This window comes from Balaenoptera physalus (assembly GCF_965194825.1).
Source record: "Balaenoptera physalus genome assembly, chromosome: 9".
Classification (NCBI taxonomy): domain Eukaryota; kingdom Metazoa; phylum Chordata; class Mammalia; order Artiodactyla; family Balaenopteridae; genus Balaenoptera; species Balaenoptera physalus.
The window spans coordinates 2947916-2963414 of NC_138888.1; the positions used below are offsets into that span (position 1 = coordinate 2947916).

At 50.1% G+C, this 15499-nt stretch overlaps 1 protein-coding gene across 3 annotated transcripts in view; it reads left to right on the plus strand.

Annotated features, from left to right (window-relative positions):
* The first annotated feature begins 6977 nt into the window (after window positions 1–6977).
* Window positions 6978–15499, plus strand: part of TBXT (T-box transcription factor T) — a 115178-nt gene continuing 106656 nt past the window's right edge. For all 3 annotated transcript variants that reach the window (XM_082475650.1, XM_082475649.1, XM_082475651.1), the window contains exon 1: window positions 6978–8474. The gene's annotated coding sequence lies outside the window, so the exon portion shown is untranslated. The remainder of the gene's footprint in view (window positions 8475–15499) is intronic.

Here is a 15499-nt window from a genome sequence, read left to right on the forward strand (position 1 = left end):
TGAATGAATGAATAGTGAATGAGTGAGTGAATGCCTTTTGATTAAATGAGCAATCCATCTGGCTCAATTCACTAATCAGAAATCGTTCGTACAACCCCCATAAAAGGGGACTCGGATTCTCCTTTCTCAGCACGTGGAGAAATCTACAGGCAGGTAGGACCACTGAGCAAACGCTTCCAGAGAATCAGGAATGAAGATGGTGTTGCTCTGTTCACCCAGTTTTCTACCCACTAGTTCCGACCGTCCCTCTCATCTGTTAGAGTTTTAGGTGGGGGGGGAACTACCCATCACCGATAGACGTTAGCACTCCAGTTAGTACTTGAAAACTCGCCACGTTCACTCTTCAATTATCTTTCACATCCATCCTTACCTAAAGTATTAAGTAGCCAAAGGAGATGGTGATCTGACGATTTCTCAACACGGCAGCAAGAAAGCTGGTAACTCAAAAATCAGTTCACTGGGAGCCCCTGTCCCAACCAGAGATGGGCAGACGAAGTGATGTCCTTTCTGCTAACAGGGTCGTGATGTGAGTGAGAGCTCCGGGCCCTGGGAAGGACAGGAGAATTTTGACTTTATTTCTTTGGTATTGGATCCTGCTAGAATTAACACTAGAATTCCTATTTCGCGGATTCCACTAGGCATAATCTGCAGCTCTGCTTGCCCCTGAGCGGCTTCCACAGTCTGCAGAATGTGGGGTTGCTCTGTGGCTCTCCAGCTCTTGGAAGTGACCGGTCAAGGGTTATTTGGGCAGGAACTACACACTCAGTCCAGTTATTAAATAAAAACAAACAATTTTTTAACTTTGGTTTTCACCATCCATAAGAGCATTTAAATAGGGATATGGAGAAAGCAAAATCTACTTTTAGGGTTCTTTGGTTCCTAAAAATAGAAGCTAACTTTGCTTCAACATGAACAAAAACAGAGTTCTGAGAAGGTTATGGGATCTGAAAAGAACGGAGTGGGGAGGGGTGAGAGACATCTGTGATGGAGACTGAGGGGTACAAACTTCCAGCTTTAAAATAAACGAGCGGGGATGCACCGTACGGCATAGGGAATATAGTCAGTGATATTGGAGCAACTTTGTATGGTGACAGATGGTAACTAGACTTACCGTGGTGATCATTTTGTAATGCATAAAAATATAAAATCACTATGTTGTACACCTGCAGCGAATACAATATTGTAGGATTGTAAGTCAATTATACTTCCATGTAAAAAAAAATAGAAAGAATGGGAGGAAAAGGTGAGGAGTCAGGCTTTGGGGAGGGCAGGACCAGAGCAGGCTCGGGGATCCGGGGCGCAGGCACTAATGGGGAGCCCGCCTTGGCTGACTCTGTGTCACTCCCTGCCGGATGCAGATTTTGGGGAGAAGACGGCTGTGGTTTGTCCTCACCCAGTGGGGGTGGGGAAGTGAGGATGTCTGCCCACAGAAGGGCAGGGTGGATGCCACCGGCCACTGTAACTCAGGGACGCAGAGCACCTGCTCTGCACTGGGCACCTGTGTGCGTTGTCTCATGCGGTGACCACGGGCATTCACTCACCCGATCCAAACATGCGCCGGCGCTGGTCTGAGAGCTGGGCGTGCATCACTGAACCTCGGCTCTGAATCCCCGGCCGCCTTCGCTGTATTTGGAGTTGAGCCCAGTGCTTCTGCCTATCGGGATAGTCTTGACCCTAGTGCAATAGCCCCGAATAACATCTTCCTTACCGTTTTCACAAGCGCCAGGATAATTTTTTCTTTAACACCACACACACGGTATGTACATGAACTCATTTAATTATCTTGACATCCTTGTGAGGTAGGCGCTGTTTTGCAGACGTGAAGACTGAGGCCCAGAAAGGCTGCTCGGCTTGCCCACTGTCACACAGCAGTAAGCGTGGGAGCGAAGACTCAGCCTTGGCCAGTCTGCTCCTAACTGCTGCTACACATCCAGTCTCACAGGCTTTAAGGATGGAGGGAAGGGGGCTTGTAGCTTTATAATCGATAAAGAAATCCCCTTCCAAATGGCTCCATTTTTCTTTGAGTTGTTAGATCAGCGCTCTGCCCCGTAGAGTCCCGTGGACAAGGTCTGTGTGGGGTAACAGGAAGCCTCCATCTGAGGGTAACTGCTCACTCTTCCCAGCTGGAGTAAACAAATTTAAGTGCAAAAGGGAGGAACTTCAGATGTGTTTCCTGCCACCAGAACCTTCGCCCCTGCGTGAATGTGGGTCCACTCAGAGCTTCCCCGCTCCCAAATCTGCCCAAGTCACACTCCTCACCCTCCTGTTGCCAGGATTCATGAAAGCACCTGAAAGGATGGAATGATGTGATTGGTTGAATAATAAACAGAAAGTGACTTCTATTCCCATACTTATTTAGCCTGATGAGGTATTATCACACTATATATTTAGTATAATTCTCAGTATCACAAATGCATGAAGCTTTTGAAAATGCAAACACCTGGGGGTGTTCCCCAGTGCTTACTAATTTCGAGGCAAGACCAAAGGTCCAAAGGCTCAAGGAGCTTTCTTGGGGGAAGGAATCTAAAAAGAGCAAGAAAGTTATACAGCGAGGACAAACCAGCAGTAAATTCCCACATGAACCTGCAGCTGTTGATAGAACGGTAGATGAGAACAAAGGATGCTGGAGCAGCGCCTGGGAGCACCAAGGTGTCGCCAAGCACTGCTGGCGTGTTGTGACAGCCGGCTATGGAGACGCGCGGCCCGCGGTGAGCCCCGGGCCAGGACGTGCCGGGACTGCGGCCGCGCGCACCGGGCCCGGCCGGCTGGAGCTGCGCCCCAGGGCGCGCAGAGCGGGGGTGGGTGCGCGGGGCACCAGGAGGGCGTCTGGGGTTGGCGGGGGCGGGGGTGGGGGTGGGGCGTCGTCAAGATCAGGGCTGGAGCGAGGCGTGAGGAGGGTGAAAGGGAGCGGAGGAGAGGAGATGGGAAGGACACGGGCATGGGCGCCTCGACCCCTCCCAGGTGAGGCCACCTGGGCACCCTCTGTGTTGGCCGGGGAAGGACTGCTGGCCTGTTTCTCTAGGGAATTAGGAGATTAACACCACGCATGAAAATGCTGCAGCAGGCCTGTAAGGCCTCTTTATTTAAAATAGCACCATGGTAAACAAACATCACCTTGTTTGGTAGCTTTTGGATTTGTTTTTGTTTTGCAAAAATAAATCGAGCAATGGAGATTAGATTGTTATACTCCTCTAATTTTCATGAAAAAAGATTCAAGAAAAAAAAATGCATTATATTCTTAAATACTACTGGCAATAACAGGGAGGTTTTTTTTTTTTTTTCAGTCATTAAAATGACTTTTAAGTGGCAGTGCCATTAAATTATCTTTTTCCTTCCCAGCTGAGTTAATGGCTGTCTGTGTCATGGGCGGGTGATCTGTGTTCAACTCTGGCTGCCCCTGGGTAATTAGAAACAGAACAAAACAAGAGACAACGCCCAGTGATTCAGAATCCCAGGATGGCCTGGACATCAGGCTGAAACTGCCCAGGTGATTGTAATGGGCAGCCAGAGCTGGGAATCTCTGTCTAAAACTTTACTTCCCACACTAACCGCCTTGCCGCATGTAGTTATCTAAATACATCACACACACCAGCAACTTAAAATCCAGGCGTGTTTTATTTCCTTCCTCACCATCATTTGTAGAGGAGAAACCTTGGAAACGCAGGTCCCAGGAGAGTGCCATGTTCACGGTGTAATGGGAGTGGGAGGGGAATAGAAGGAGATGCAGGGAAATTTCAGTTCCCGATACAAAAATCTGGGGAAGCAGCGTTCTGGCTTTCAGTAATGTTGAAACCTGTCCAAGGCAATGGGGAGCAAAGCCACACATTTTACTGAACCAAACAGAGCCCAGTCGCCTCCAGCTGGTTAGGGGTATGGACAGGACTAGCCCCTTAGAGTCTGAAGCCACAAGGTCCCAAGATATTAACTGGGACTCCCTGCCTCCGGCAGGCAAGGGGTTCTTCCAATCCCAGTTACAAATTAGGTAACTGAATTTAAAGGGAGGCCGAGAAGTCCCTAAGAGACCAGAGTGTTAATACACGTCGGAGTCGGGGTCAGAGTCCCGGGGGAGGACCCCTGTCTTCCCACGTCTTAGTTACCTGAGCTTGGAGTTGCGTGGCCAAAGTCACAGTTAACGGCAGACCCTGGACACTGGCCCCAGGCCTCCCGCCTTGCAGGGCCCTTTCATCACTGCAGGAGCCCCTTGCCCACAGACCTTCTCTGTGATCGGGACAGACGACAGAGCCTTGAGGGACCCCTCACGTGCACCCCGACTCCTGGAAGAGCTCCTGAGAAGCCCCTGAGTTTCCCTCCGTTCGAAGGTGCTTCCCTCATGGACCAGACCATCTTCTTCGTCATCACAGGAGCACACGTTATTATTGAATGTTTTCCTGCGGGTACCGAAGAGGAGCCAGCAGTCAGAGAAAATGTCAGCCTTGACCTTCTGACCAGCCCGACCACTGCCCCCGGGGAGACTGGCCAGGAGTAAACCGTGACCTTAGAGTAGCAGCCGCTGGCTCTTTCTTCATCCTCCCGTTGGACGTCGTCCCAACACGGTCTGCGGGGAGGACGGTGGAACTGGGGGTCCTTGGAGTGGCTGTGACACTGCTCTGGTGGGTCACACCTTGGCGAGTGTCCTCAGGAAAACCGATCCGACTTTGCCCTCCGTCTTCACAGCAGGTGGTGGAGCCCCTTCTGGGTGGTGGCGGCTGGCCCTCACCTTTACCAAGAAATCGCATTTCCCTCTTTCCCAGTGGCCCCTGCCATGTCACTCTCATGAACAGGTCATATATCGGATAACTGGCAACAGAGGAAGTAAATATATCCCAGTTATAGAAATGGAACGGTGCCCCCCCGTCTTTCCCCCTTCATTTGTTTGGGACTGTCTGCATGACGGGCCTCTAATAAGGTCAGATTTGGGATGGGAGAAAGTGTGTGGAAATCCAGGGCAAGGCGGGAGTCATGGAGATCTGGCCACGGAGAGGGACGCGGTGTTTGTGGAGAGACCCGGCACTCAACGACACATCAGATGGTCTCTGCTTCCCAAGCGGCTAGTCTTAATGAGATAAAATGTTGATGTTGATTTTAGCACAATTACAACTTGTTCCCAGCGATAGGTAATATTTTGTGTGTTCGTAAAACGCTGAGCTTAATTCCAAGGCCCCCTGAATATCCTGGTAAAACAGAAATCCCAAGTTCTGCACAGCTTTGGCGATGACCCTCCCAGCTGGTGCTGAGTCCCAGGGCGTTAGCAGAAGGCGTGTGAGTGGAGGTGGGCCTGGAAGGGGTGGTGTAAGAATCAGCAGAGCATCTTTGAATTGTATCTGATGTTTTTGGAGCTGTGGATGTGGCCCTTCTCAGAAGATGTGGGCTCTAGAGACCGGAGTCTCTCTCACTGTGGACGTGTAATCTGTGAAGAGACCAGATGGTCCCAGGCTCCTGCCCGCATTCCCCCTGTGTTCCCGGGCCTCACGGAGGTCAGGGATGCTCCTGAGGGTATGGGGCTCAAATCACCCCTCCGTCCCTAAGCTGGGCCTCTTCCTCTGACCTGAAATGTCTGCACGTAAGTAGGTGGAGACCCACAGGATCTGGGTGGTCCCTGGTCACATGGCTGGAGCTCCTGAGAAACCTGCAGCTTGGCCTGTGTGTCAGGCAAATGGAAACATCTTGACCGAGGTCCCTTGAGATGGTCCATCTCCTACCCTGGAGGAGGACACTTTCCAAGAAGACGGCTGAACCGTTTCCTGGTTCTTGGTCCCCTACCTAAGACAAAGGCTTGAGGTCAGATAGCTGGAGACTAGGAGGATTCATCTGGAGATGGTCGTTGGTGCTCTGTGGGTCCCGACATAGGAGTCACGGTGGGGGCTCTGGTGGAGAGAGACCCTGCCCCGCCCCTGCCATGTTGAAGTCCCCCTTAGGCGCCATCAGGTTCGGAAGTCAAGCTTGCTCCCACTTAGGAATCAAAGGCGCTGCAGTGGCTCCCGGGACACAGGAGTGGCTGCCCGTGGACCCTCCCTCACAGTTCACGACCCAGTTCTACATCGGCTCATTCTGTCCAGTTTTACCACCAGCAACCTCAGAACAGGCAGCTTAGGTTTTCCTTTCTGTGCGCCTGACGCTGGGTCATGGGCTCTGTCCTGTGACTTGCCAGGCTGGGCTTCACCGATGTTCAAGCCTGAGTCCCCGCAGGAGACACTCTGTGCGTCCTGCCTGCACGGTGTGACCGCGGGCATGACCCCCCTCTCCCCCGACAGCTGCTGCCACCTCCCTGCAGACAAAAGCCTCCGTTTCCGTCCCCGCCGCAGCACACATTAGCTGAGATGGATCACACCATGCTACCCTGGATTTATCCAAGTTCAGCGTGGATACGTTTGCAAACAACCAGGAGTATGAGAGCTTTGTTCCTGTGGTGAGAGTGTCCGCGGAGTGTGGTCGTTCTGCGGTGTTGATCCCTACAGCTCGGTGGTGGCGTCTGAGTGACATCAGCCGCAGGCCAGGCCGCCCCCTCCTCAGGGTCTCCCTTCGAGGGGCCTGGGGCTGGCGGAGAAGCCTGGCAGGGACGGTGCTTAGGGCAGAGGAAAGAACTGTGGTGCAACTTGGTATCGGTCCCGCCGGGCACACGCTGGCCAAGGCCCAGTGCCCGACATCAGTGTTGGGGGCCGTTCCCCCGAGGTGCAGGCCCAGGAGGGACAGACAGCAAATGTGAAACACATAAGACCATCCACCATCCTCTTCCCTCCTTGTCACAAGGAATTGCTTCTCTTTTCTTCCACGTGCAAAATACACTGCTTCCTCCCCAAGGGAGACCCTCCCCGGGCCCCTAGGCTCCACGTCCAGGACTGAGGATTCTGAAATCCCAGGGGCAGTGCTGCCAGGGGCAGAGGGATGGAATGTTCCTCGATTAGCCCCTGCTGCTTCTCTTCCTGGAAGTAGGTCCCAGGCCGTGTTCTCTGGCTTTTGGCTCAGCCTTCTGGAAGGTTCTTAATTTTCCTGGTAGGGAAACACCCAGGGGAAGAGTAACAGAATATCAAAGAGTTCACTCTACCACATCAAGCTTTGCCCCATCTTAGTACTTTCATTCGATGCTTTTTCCCCTGAAGACTGTTCTATTAGAAGTGAAATACTGATCTGACCGATTTTCTACAAACTATTACTTCCATCGATCAACCCATTATTTTATATGGTTTCTTTGCTTCTCAAGTTGTCTGGGGTGAAGAATCAGGTTTTTTCTATTCTCAATTTCAATGAAATTTTAAAAGACCTACAAAATGCAAGGCAACATTTTCTCTTATTAATTTAACAGATGTAAAATATCTACCTTCAAGTTTCTAAACAGTTTCTCATTCCTTACTGTCAGTTTCTGTACTTATCTCCCATGGACCACGTTTGAGCATCATTGTTCTGAAGAAAGACCTTTGCCTCTTTGTGTGTTTGCACATGTGCATAATGTTTAGAATCTTCTAGGTGTGACTTTTTTTTTATGATTAGGAGACTGAACTCAGCTCCTGACAAACTGAAGGAGAGAATTTATCCAGATTAGGAAACTTGCACGGCACACTTTTTATTGGACCTTTGCTTCAGGCTTCACTGTATCTCTATCATTAAGCCCCAGTCTATTTAATATTCTTCTTTGTTGTTTTCAGTTAAATGATTAGTTTTACACAGTGCCCAGTCACTCTTTCTGCTTATTTCATGTGCGCAACAAGTGTGGGCTTGTTGGATTTAGCCCCAGAGGTGCGTGTGTCCACCGCATCACCCATCCCTTTGCAGGGTCATTTTCTTTTTTTCTGACTCTGTTTTGGAAAATACTTCCTTAGCTTTGGGATGAGGCTATAATCTTAATTCATCTTCCGTTTGCTCTGAAAAGCCAGCGTGGTAGTACAGAGGCCAGCTGTTTTTTCGGGCAATAACCGTCACGCCCCATCCACGATGCTATGACGTCCGCTGAAAGGGTGAATGCCGCCTTGCTGGTAGACTGGAACGTCCAGATTTCCCTGGTTTTATGTTACCGTGCATTCTTTTCACTTTCCTTCTTAGTAATGACATTTATGGAACAAATATTTATTGAGTTCTTTTTAGTGCCAGACACACTGAGTAACAAGGGCTGTACCAGTGAGACTCTTGGCTACAAACAGTAGAAACTAATTCTGAGTAACTTTATGAAAAAGAGAATTGATTGGTGGGGCGGTAAGCAGATCACAGAGCCGACCAGTGGTCTAGAAAGCGAGCGGGACAGAAGGAGACCGGCTGTGGGCAAAGTCACAGACAGGGAGAGTCATCTAGCGCCACCACTGCCCCTGCTCCGCTGGGCCGCGGGCGCCCCACTGAATCCTGGCCACCACGCCCTCTGCGTCACCCTCTCGGGAATCACATTCCAAGCCAAAGCTCTTGTTTGGGCAGGTGCAGGTCCCACGCCCGGCTGAAGCTGCCAGGACAGGGGATTTGGAAAGAAGGTGGCGGGGGCTTTGACGAGCACGGTGAGTGGGGGCAGCGACCAGCCATGGGTCCTGTGGAGGGTCTTGTGGAGGGTCTTGTGGAGGGTCTTGTGGAGGGTCTTGTGGATGGTCTTCCCCGGGGGCGGCGCTCAGGGGAGTCAGGGGGCCTCACGTGTCCTCCAGGCCAGGAGGCCCCAACCTCCACGTCGCTGATGCTTTATTTTATTTTATTTTTTTCAAAAGAGTAACCAGATTGCAGACTTTGTTCTGTTCTACAGAAAGGTTAACAAGAATCAGGTGGAAAATGTTGGCTAGTTTAAAGATTAGTACCAAAACAAGATGGACTGTTGTTTTAAAAAAGTTCCTTCCCTTAAACACAATTACGTCACCAGCAAAACGGTCCAGCGAGTTGTTTGAAAGAGACAGGGAACAGAAGAAGAGTATTAATTCAGCGTAACTCTGAGTCCAGACGCTGATGGCGTAGGCTGGAGAGTTCTCGGCGCTGGCGGGCGGGTGGGCTGCCCTTTGTGCTGGGAGATGTGGAGCACCACCCGGCCTCTGTTCACCGGACGCCACGAGCACGCCCCGCTCCTCCCGCCTGCGGCCTCCCCACCCCACTCGAGACTTTTGTTAAAGTGTAGGGTCCCGTGCCCGCGTCAGAGCTCCTGGAGCAGGAACTCTGGGATGTGAGGTTAGACCCCGTCTTTTCAACAATCTTCCCAGATGATTTTACACATGTTAGAGTTTGAGTGCCACAGAGGTGGGAAGAGCTGGGAAAGGAAGCTTTGTAAGAGGGGGCGGGAGAGGGTGATTAGATTTCCCTTCTAGAAAGATTGCTCTGGCAGGCGGAGGAATTTAGGCAGGCCGCTTAGAGAGGGTGAGGGCCGAGGCAAAGGGCAGCGGTGGACCTGGAGCGGAGGGCCTGAATCTGAACGCTCTTTGTGGGGGGATTTCACACAGGTGCTGGTTGATTACGGGTAGGGGGAGGTGTGTCCAAGCACCCCCAGTGTTCTGATTTGGTTGAGAGTGTGATGTTGCCCGAGACAGGAAATGTTGGTGTGCAGGGGACCCTCAGGAGAAGAGAAGGAGCTCAGATGTGGACGCGTGGGGCTTTGGGGGTTGACGGGACCTCCCGATGGATGTGAATGTGGAGTCGGGGTGTGGCCCCACCAGCATCCTGGTGGTCACTGCAGAAGGGCCAAGAGGGCAGAACAGAGCCCTGACTAACCAACTGCACGTGGGCAAGTGGGAGGACCCACGAGATAGACGGAGGTGAGAGGCCACGGAGACAGGAGGGGAACCAAGTGACCAGCAGCTGAGGGAGAAAACAGGAGAGGGCCAAGGGGTCGGGTGCCACAACGAGCTGGTGGGAGGAGGGCCAGTGGGTCTCACACTCCGCGGATAACTAGTGGCCTTTGCGAAAGTGGTTTCGGTAGAGCTGCGAGGGTAGAAATCAGATCACAGTGGCAATAAATAAGAGGTGAGATGGTGAAGGAGGTGAATGTCATCTTTAGAGGGAATAAGACGGTTGACAGGGGTAAGAGGGGTCTGAAAGGCAAAGGAGGGCTTTTGTTTTATAGCTTTTTGCTGTGTCATTGACATGCAATCCACTGCACTTACGTAAACCCATATACTTCGGTCAGTTTTGACATGTGTGTGCACCTGCGAAACCATCACCATGCTCAGAACAGTAGATGTGTCATCACCCCCTAAATCTCCTTGTGTCCCTTTGGAAGTCCTGCCCCTTATCCTCCACTGACTGGCTTTTTGTCACAATAGATTAGTGTGCATTTTCTAGAATTCTATCCAAGCAGTATCTTCCCATATGCACTCTTTCCTTTTTTTGTCTGTTTTTTTTTTGTTTGTTTGTTTGTTTTTGCCCTGGGAGAATCGGTCTTGTTGCAGGGTGCCAGGTGTATCAATAACTTACCCCTTTTCACTGCTGGGTAGCTTTCCATTCCGTCGTGTGGCCTACAAGCTCTGCTGTCCACATGCCTCTTGATGGACACTGGGTCATTTCCAGTTGTTGGCTGTGACATGTAAGGTTGCTAGTTGCTATAAACACACGTATACACATAGGCACATACACTTTCTCCTGGGTAAATACCTAGAAGTAGAAAAGGGCTTCAAATGGTAAATGTACGTTTAATGTTTTAAGAAACTGAAGCTGGTTTCCAAAGTGGCTGCACGTTTCACATCCTCACCAGCCAGAGGCAGAATTCCACGCCCTGGCCCACACTTGGTGTGGCCGCGTTTTGAAGTTTATCTGTTCTCTTAAGCCTGTGGTAGCATCTCACCTTGGTTTTGATTTGAGCACCATCTTTCTTTGCCAGCCCTTGATCTTCTCTGGTGGAGTGTCTATTCACATCTTTTGCCCATTTAAAAAATTGGTTGTTTTCTGATGATTAGCCTCATTCTAATCTTAAAGAGTCCCTGACCTCACTGAAAAGGCATCATATATTTGATGAGGAGAAATTAGATTTAGAAAATACTAGGCTTACACAGATACAGTCGTTGGATGTGGTTTTCTTAAACAATTTCCTTTGTCTCCGGTATTTTTGTCCTTATGAAGGTGTCTTCTTTCCTCAATGACTGAGAGATGAAAATGCAGATACTAGATAGTGAAGATGAAGCAGGCTCTGAATAGAAGTACTGAATCTACTTCTCGATGAGACCACTTTACAGTGCCAGGGTCCCCAGGGGCTGCTTTTGTGGCCTTTCTGTCTCTGGAGCGGGAGGAATGGCACTCAGCGCCCTCTCCTTTCATCTTGTTTCCTCACCAGCGAGCTTGGGGAGCCCCGGCCCCGAGGCTGCTGTCCAATCCTGCGCCGGAGGTTCAGGCTGTCACCAAGGAAACAGGGACTGTCTTTCTGTTCTTTCCACTCCACCCCCTCCGAGTCCTGTAAACGCATTTCTCATGTAACAGGAAAAAACACGAGAGTAGAGCTTTGCCTGCTGATGAGAGCAAATCGCTGGGCCCCGGGGCGGGTCTCCTGTGCTGGCTTCGGCCCGGGGGCTTCCCATCGGGCTCCCTCCTCCCCGGGGTCTGTGGGCATCAGGGGCCGGGGATGCATGGAGCCCCTGGACAGCGGGTTCTCACAGGCCCATTGGGGAGAAAGACAGGATCCTGCAAATGTGGAGACTGCGGGAGCAGTTTGCCATGGCAACCCAGGGAAAGGCCAAGTCTGCACAGGCACAGCCTGATTTCTGCCTGCTTGGTGGGTAAGAGCGTCCTCTTGTGGTTAGAGGGTCGCGGGAGCCTCTCCTGGCCCCCCTCACACCTTCACTGTGACCTGCAGAGGAAATGTGCTCTACACTGGGACTGTGTGTGTCTGAAACAACCAAAATGGAATGATACCACCCTCACCCTTACTATGTGAAATGCAGTCTCTTCTGCTCTGTTACATTTACGGTATATAGAACATGTTAGTTATTTTCTCTTCTATTACATTGCAAAATGCTGGCCACATCCCCTAAATTGAATACGTGGCACGAGGGGTTGCAGACTTGAGGTCTGGAAAACTGCCCGAATTGATGTGCCTGCACTGGGCGGGGTGGGCTCAGACTTCCCTTCTCTCCGCGTCCTGTTTGGCTGTCCCGTCCTCAGCTTCGAGGCCGAGCAGGAGGGAAGATCAGCTAAGGGAGGCGAACAGCCCACGATTCTGAAGTCACGCCTGTTTGTTCACAGACTTCCAGGGGGTCAGAGGCTCGCTTGCTTTCTTTCATCTTTCAGGCAGGAGGAAACTGAGGCACAGACTCATGGCGTGCCCTCCTGTGGTCCCGGCTGAGGCGGCAGGGCCTGGGCAGCCAGGCCGGGGGCTTCCCTGACATCCACTGCTTCCCCTCTCAGGGGGGCAAGGAGCGTCCAATTGCAAACGAGAAATTTGCTTTCTTTTTTTAAATTAATTAATTAATTAATTAATTTTTGGCTGTGTTGGGTCTTCGTTTCTGTGCGAGGGCTTTCTCTACTTGTGGCAAGCAGGGGCCACTCTTCATCGCGGTGCACGGGCCTCTCACTATCGCGGCCTCTCTTGTTGCGGGGCACAGGCTCCAGACACGCAGGCTCAGTAGTTGTGGCTCACGGGCCCAGCTGCTCCGCGGCACGTGGGATCTTCCCAGACCAGGGCTCGAACCCATGTCCCCTGCACTGGCAGGCAGACTCTCAACCACTGCGCCACCAGGGAAGCCCGAGAAATTTGCTTTCTAACCCTGAAGTTTTAGTAAAGTTAAGGTTGAAATACGTCAGCCTTTACTGGAGGGCTCTAACTGGTCCGCAAAGGCACCAGAACGTCATTTCTTTCTTTCTTCTGCTTTTCTTGATAAACATTTTGTTTTCAGGGATAAGAGTTAATATTTTTAGGATTTCCAAGTCTCCCAAAGCAGTTCACCTCAAAGTTTAGAAAGTTTTCCGGGGAGATTTCCTCCAGTTTAGAAAGTTTATGTACATTGTCAAAACATTTTTGTCTAGAAATGCATTTCAATTTCTCTTTATTTTTGTTTTCAAAATTGAGTTCATTCAATTTAAATTCTTCTGCTTTCTTTTTAGAATTTAGTGGTACAAGCTTCTAGGTTGTAGGTAATCGAGGACATGGTAAATCAGGAGGGGCCCAGAGCCATTAGTATAATTACTTACTGAAAAAATAAAACTCTGCAAAGAAGCACAAAATTATGAGAATTCTCCCTGGAGTGTAATATTTATTTCAAATTGCAAAAGCTCGTTCTGTGCTTTCCTCTATTTTTTTTCTACCCTGTCTTTTTTTTCTTTCCCTTTCTTCCTTCCTCCCTCTTTCTTTCCTTCTTTCCTTTCCTTCCTCCCTTCCTCCCTTCCTCTCTCCCTCTCTCTCTCTTTCCTTTTCTTTCTTTTTCTTTCTTCCTTCCTTTCCTTCTTTCTTCCATTCCCTCTTTCTTTCTTTCTTTCTTTCTTTCCCTTTCTTTCTTCCTTCCTTCCTTCCTTCCTTCCTTCCTTCCTTCCTTCCTTCCTTCCTTCCTTCCTTCCTTTCTTTCTTTCTTTCTTTCTTTCTTTCTTTCTTTCTTTCTTTTCTTTCTTTCCCCACTTAATCTCTTTCCTTCCCATTCATCCTTGAGGCTGAGTATGATTGTCTGTTTTGAAATGTCAGCAATACTTCTCTTTAGTCATTTATATTATAGTCCAGTTAAACATCCAAGCCATTTACCTTTCTGTCTGTTCCTTTTTCACCCTCATCACCTTCACAGTGATGACGTCTGAGCTGTCCAGAGACCCAGCACAGGCGGGAATTCTGATGAAATACAGGGAAACGGAGAGCACCATTTACAAAGATTCCCTCTAAAGTGAAAATATAAAAGGTCCTGGAGTTTAGCAAGGGAATGCTGAGTTTGGATGTGACAAACACAGTCGATAATAATGCCATCTTTCTTTGGGGAAACAAGGCTTCCCTAGGGGTGTGTGGGAACAGCTGCAGTCGGCAATGACCTCACTTCTTGTGGGAGGGGACAGGGGAGGTGACTGGCTCCCGGTCCATCCACCAGGCTTGCTCCCCTGCCACCGGGCTGTGCTGGCCACCATCAGGAAGATGACATACTCCCTGCCTGAGACAGAGCTAAGGAGCAATCCCAGGATGAGTCATCAGCTTTTAATGTAGAATCCGCAGACCTGTCGTGAAAGGCCAGCTCATAACAACCCCTTAGGAGCAGAGGCCAAGGTACCTAAGTGCTAATTGCTTAGAAGCAAGTGATGCATCCCCACGAGTCGCTCTGATCCCCTCTCCACACAGGACTCAAAGTCCCCCCAGCTCTCTTGCACACAGACAGCTGCCACTTCCCTCCCCAAGTTTCAAGAACAGCTTGTGGGGCAGAAACGGGGTCTGCAGTTTGTGGTGGAGTCCTTGTCCTTCATGACGCGAAGTGACCTTGGCCGCACGGTTCCCTCTGGCTGTAGCACCGCGTCCCCAGGCAGTGTCCCCGTGCAGGAAACTGGCTTTGCAAATGTTTTGGAAAGCGGGATGTTGGCATTTATAGTTGCATAAACTCTCTCTCAAAGCAACAGTTCAATTTGTCAAACTCTCACCAGACAGGGAACTGGGTCTTGGGGCTCTGGACTTGTGCCACCACGGAAACCTCCGTGAAATTTTGAGTCAGTGGCATCCCATTCACTCAGAATCAGTATCTGATGCCGAAAAGAAGAAAAGGATGGATGTGAGAGCTGAAATCCTCTTAGGTTACAGCGTTTAAGAGTCACAAACGTATTCATGCATGTTATGTAATCACTATTGTTAAAGATAACCATATTACTTCAGGAATTTAGCTCCAACACCTTAAAATTTACAAATTCCGTATTCAGATAAACTTTTTTCAAAAAAGTTAATTACAGAAAAAGGAGTATTTAATACTCTGTCACACAGAAAGTAGCATAATAATTATAATGCTTTTAATAGCCATGCCTTCAATTAAGGATATTTTCTTCTACGAAATACAGTTGGTATGAAAATCTGAATGTTTTAGTTGGTAGGGGACGAAATAGAAATACTGAAAACTTGAAAACTGGTTTCCTGGCAGTGAAATGAAGTTTCCAGAATCCGAGGAATCTGGACTCGAGGGGCGTGTGGACGGTCGCCAGCGGGAGGGGCATCGCTTCTGCTGTCTGCATGTGGTTCTCGTTTCAGGGATGGCGCCTGTCCTGTACATCCTACGCTACGGCTACATTCATGGGTTGGGGTGAGAACCTTGCCTGTAGGGAAGGGACTGACAGGCACTTGGTGGAAACAAAGCCACCAGAAACACAGACAGAGGATACGTTCTCTCCCTGGGGTCAGGTGGCAGGTTGGGAAATGGGGGCAGGGGTGGAGGGCAGGGAGGGTGATAAAGGGTTAAAGATGAAGGGATAAGGCTGCATCCTGAAGCCAGCTGGGAACGGCTCCCTTTCTTGGGCTTCTGCAGGGAACAGAGCTGCCGTCACAGAATGTAAACAAAACCAGGGAAGGGTCTGACCACACCTTGGCCAGGGCACACGTGCACGCGTGCGCACACACACACACATCCTCAAAGAGGGGAAACTTGGCAACATCACTGAAGCTGTGTGATCCAGAAGG